Source organism: Phasianus colchicus, chromosome 6 (assembly GCF_987193195.1).
Source record: "Phasianus colchicus chromosome 6, bPhaCol1.hap1.1, whole genome shotgun sequence".
NCBI classification, from domain to species: Eukaryota; Metazoa; Chordata; class Aves; order Galliformes; family Phasianidae; genus Phasianus; species Phasianus colchicus.
Window position 1 is genome coordinate 31,903,156 of NC_143441.1, and position 4,919 is coordinate 31,908,074.

Below are 4,919 nucleotides of genomic sequence, written 5' to 3' on the forward strand. Positions count from 1 at the left end.
TGCGTTCTGCAGCTGAGCTTTGTTAGCTTTTCTATCGCCTGGCTCAGGAAAGGGAGGTTCGATATTGGGCAGTAGATAGCCAAGAATGACTGCTTCACTTAGAAAACGAACGGTCACACAAGTACAGAATGGCAGGGGTTGGAAGGGACCCCGAGGTCATCGAGTCCAACCGTCTGATAAAAGCAAGTTCCTACAGTAGGACCCCGAGGAAGGCGTCCAGATGTGTCCTGAATTTCTCCAGAGAGGGAGAGAAACCACCACCTCTTTCTGTTCCAGTGCTCTGTTAGCCTCACAGTTGGAACTTCTTATGTTCCAGTTTGTGCCCATTAGCTGTTGTTCTGTCACCTTCACCACTGCAAACAGCCCAGTCCCATCCATTTGACTCCCACCCTTTAGATGTTTATAAGCACTGATAAGATTCCCCATTAAGCCTTTTCCAGGCTGAACAGCCCCAGGTCTCTCAGTCTTTCCTCATATAGGAGATTCAGGCCCTGAATCATCTTTGTCACTCCCTCCAAGAGTGGCTCTGACCATTTCAGGCAGTAGTGATGACCATTGCTTCTGACCCTCTTTCACATAGTAGGTGGCATTTAGACCACTTTTGTCAGTCGTGTCATTATGAAATCAAGTTTGTGAGGGTAGGGAGAGCAGCTCTTCATTGTTTGAGTCATTGAAAATGTACTTGAGCACTTTAGGAGAAGTAAGATGAATGTTCTTCACAGAGTTTGACTTTGCCACCCCTTTTGTCTTCAGACATCTATTACACCTTACTGTGGAAATTAATCTCCCTGAAATCCCCCGCAGTAAGAGATGAGTAGCTCCAGAAAAACATTCAGAGGGCAACAGGCTAACTGCTAGTAACTTGGGGGACTTAGGGAATGAATCTTGTCCCTTGGTTCTAAGATGGGCTGTCGGCCTTCAAAGCTGACAGATATCACACCAGGATGGCTTTGTGAGAGATCTGACAGTTACAGATTGGAAAGTGCCTTCACCTTAAATGACATTTCAACCCATATATTGAAGAGTTACTTACATTTCACATAGCCTATGTCATCTTTGGATTTCTGCCCACAGCACTTGCATTTCTGCTTCTCTGTTTTCAGAGAGTGTTCGAAAACCAAAGTCAAAGTGTGGGTGAAAGCACCATATGCAAACCAAGGTGCTTTTACTTGAACAGTAATGATTCACAAGTTCTTCAGCCTTCTTGAGTTGGCTGAAGACCAAATTTTTCCATGTGTTAAAGTTCATAAATCTTTGTGCTCTGAAACACTTTTTTTTTAATGTTTCCATTTCTTAAGTCACTAGAAACATGCTCTTGGAATAGCAGATGCATGACAAGCATTATCAAAGGTACAAAACTGCTTACATAAATAGAAGTAATTCAATAAACTGCAGTTAATGAGTCATATGACAGAGATGTAGAAAGTCATGACACAGAAAAACTGAAAACAGAGTGGCTGTCTTTTCTAGTACAAGACCTAAAGTGTACTGAACAAAATTATCAAGTAGAAAATGGAAAACAAAAGTCCTCAGAATAAAATAAGGTGCTTGAAGTATAGCTAAGCTGTGAAACTGTCATCAGATGTTAAGGACACTTAAGTTCAGATCAATCCGAAAAGATCTTCTAGGGTTTTTTTTTTTACTTCTCAGAACATGTCTGTTTACAGGTATTGAATACTGAGAGATCACCTCTAGTTCAGAAAGTCTCTGAACCACACTGCCAGAAGCCATGTGTGGCTGCCAAGGAAGATGCATTATTTGTTTTCCTCAATCTGACACTCTGCCTTGGGCATCTGATGTTAACTGCAGTTTCAGGCTAGATTCTGAGCTAAAAGTGTCCTTGCAATGACTCTATATAGCTGTTTTAATTCATTTTCTTTACTTTTTTCCCAAACTTCTGTTACATTCCATATATTTTTTTATTAAATGCACTGAATTATGTTTGAGGTAGGGTGGAAGTTCTCTAGCTATTTTTTTGAATCTTAGTGTCAGGTAGTTTTAAGTATGCAGTGAAGAATGACTTCTCATAAGGCAGCTCAAGCCAGAGCTTGTTATTTTTTACTTGAAATGCTTCTAGCATGGTAATTCCAAAGGAAGTGTCTCTCAGCTGGAGCAAAGAGTTATGAGAGAAGAGGAAATAAAAGAATTTGCTGAGGGCTCTTTGGAGCATGGCTATATCCATCTTCTCTGCTCTATCCTTTCAGGGACAAAAGCATTAATATAATTTATTAACAACTTCAGTAATTCTCTCACATAGTAATGAATTAGCTTTTTCTTGATCAGGTAAGCACTCCCTTGGCAGACATAAATTCCCAGAAAATGGAGCGTAGAAGACATGAAAAAGTGTTCTAACAAGCACCTGGGTTTGGAACAAGCAGTATGTATTAAAACTATAAATAAAAAGAAAATCTCAGAAAATAAACAGAATTTGTTTTCCTATCATAGTTCCCATATTCATTTCAAATGATAGCAATAACTTTTCTGCCAACTCCACAGACTCTACCTGGGAGTTTGAACCAGGTTTGTATAAATGCTGTTTTAGCAGCAGCTCTGGCCAGGGCCCCTTTTTTGTCATCTCTGCTCCAGTTCCTTTCATGTGTTAGAACAGCTGAATGAGCCATTCACTCAGTAGCTGAACAAAGGACTGATTTGGCTGTTTTGAGATGTTTTATTTTTCATTATTACCACTGATAACAATCTCAGAAGTGACATGGCAGTTACAAAGTCTATGTATGTTCAGTTGATAGCCTTAATGACAGTATTACTGCACCACCCTGAGCCTGCCCAGCTTGTCCTATTACAATGTATATAAATAATTTAGCTGATAAACTCTGTAAGCAATTAGAACATCACTCTCATTGTCTATTTTCTTTGCATTTTTGGTTTTATAAATATATGCTTTGGTAAAAGGTATCTGAGCAAGAAGGAAAAGCTCCACAAGTTATTTCTCAAGGTCAAATAGAAAAGGATTTTGCAGGTGAAAATCTTCCTCGTCTCAATCAAATAACCACCATTCCATAAGTAATCCATTGAAACAAAGCTTGTAGAGATACTAATAGTTAGAAGCAATAAATATAAGCAGATGGGCTTCGGTCCTGCAGATATATATTTCATCAGCTATTTTCAGGGATCAGAACAATGCAGAATAGGGATGAATTGATATACTTGAGGTTTTGCAATTTTACGATAAATACAAAGACCCAACTGAACTTTCAGGCAAACTCTGTGATTAAACTGTCTATTACAGAGTCTTAATAAATTTAATAAATAAAAATTAAATAATAAAAAAAAAAGATTAGCTGAATGCTACCGGGGCAAATAAAATAAGCCATTCCTCTCAATTGATGTGGGCCCCTGCTGTCATGGGACTAAGATTTGCACCCACAGTGCAAAAAGAGAGCCTAGAGGTATTTTTAAGATCAGTTCAATATCTTTGCTAAGGGCGTGGTATATAAAAGCTGATTTTAAATTCCTTTTCATTATACAGTACTCATGTGATCACAAACTTAATGTTTAGGGAATAAATATACTTTTTAGAGAGTATCTCCATAATGACTTCATTCTCTTGTGGCTATAACAGAGGGATAAAAATGTTAGTCTTGCCAGAAAAGGCATATGGCAAAATTCTTTGTCCCCTGACTCCTGCAGCTCACATTACATACAAAGTTTTTAAGGCAGAGGAATGGTTGGAATATCAGGGCTGAGTGCACTATTTGGCAGGATGGTTAGTAGTACTAAATTGTAATCTAATTGAATTATAGTCTGTTGTGAGGTTTATGGTAATATTACTGCACTCAGAATGGCAAGCCATGTGCTTCCAAGTTTACTGGAGATCAGTAAAATCTGGCACTGCATAAACAGCTGTTAATATTTAGTCCTCTCCGATATTTCAAGCAAGAGAGCATAGAATTTTCTGTTACAACTTGTACTGAACAAATCAGTTCCAGCAGGGCTAATTAATTTATTTTGAAAACCACTGGACTTACCTGGACAAAATTAATTGTGAAGTGCAGCTTATCTTGGATGGAAATAATATTTTTTTGACTGAGTGTCATTGCACAAATAAATGGACAGCATTTAGAAAAATAGTTGTGACCTTGGCACAGATTTCCCAAACAAGATGGTTATTTGCTGCTGAGAATTTCCCTTTACAAGCATCCTTCCTTGCAATGTTTTCAGCTGACACTCTCCAGCTTCTCTGCTCAGTTTTCATAGCATATGCATCATCCATTGCTATAGATGATTTTAAACTACACTTAAAACATCATATTAACTATGTACAATGAGTGAGTCCTGTGCGATCATTTGTGCTTCTACAGAAACTGTTTCCATGGGCCATTTACTAGCATCCTATCTGCATACAGTTTGGTGGTCCTGCAGCAGTAACCACCAGCAGCCTGAGAAAGGAACAGGTTTTCACCCAGGATTTTAACTGAACAAATTCAGGCATACAATTTTTTCTTGGCCCTGCAGCTGCTGTGTGGGGAGAATCTTTAGAACTGTCTGAAATTCCCACCTGAAGCTCTCCTGCAAGCATGGGTCTGTCACCTTGTCTCACTCAATCCACTGTCTGTCCCGAGCTGTGCCTCATCCATGCAGGGATGGGCTGAGGAGTTCCCAGACCACTGGGAGGTAAATGACTTCAGGGCAATGAGTGTGCACACCCAGACATCCCTAACATCCAGCTACACCTCACTGTGACTTAAAGACAACTTGACTGGTGTCCATATGTCTCACATACAGCTTAACATTCCTCAACTGCAGCACCTCTGTAATTGAGAGCTGCGCTGAACGGCATTCATCCAACTGTGAAATAATATAAGCAACTTGTGATTGCCTGTTGGGTGCATTCTGCATTGTGGTTTAACTAGGCCTAGGCTTTCCCTGGGAATGTGGCTGTAATGCCACACAGATCACGA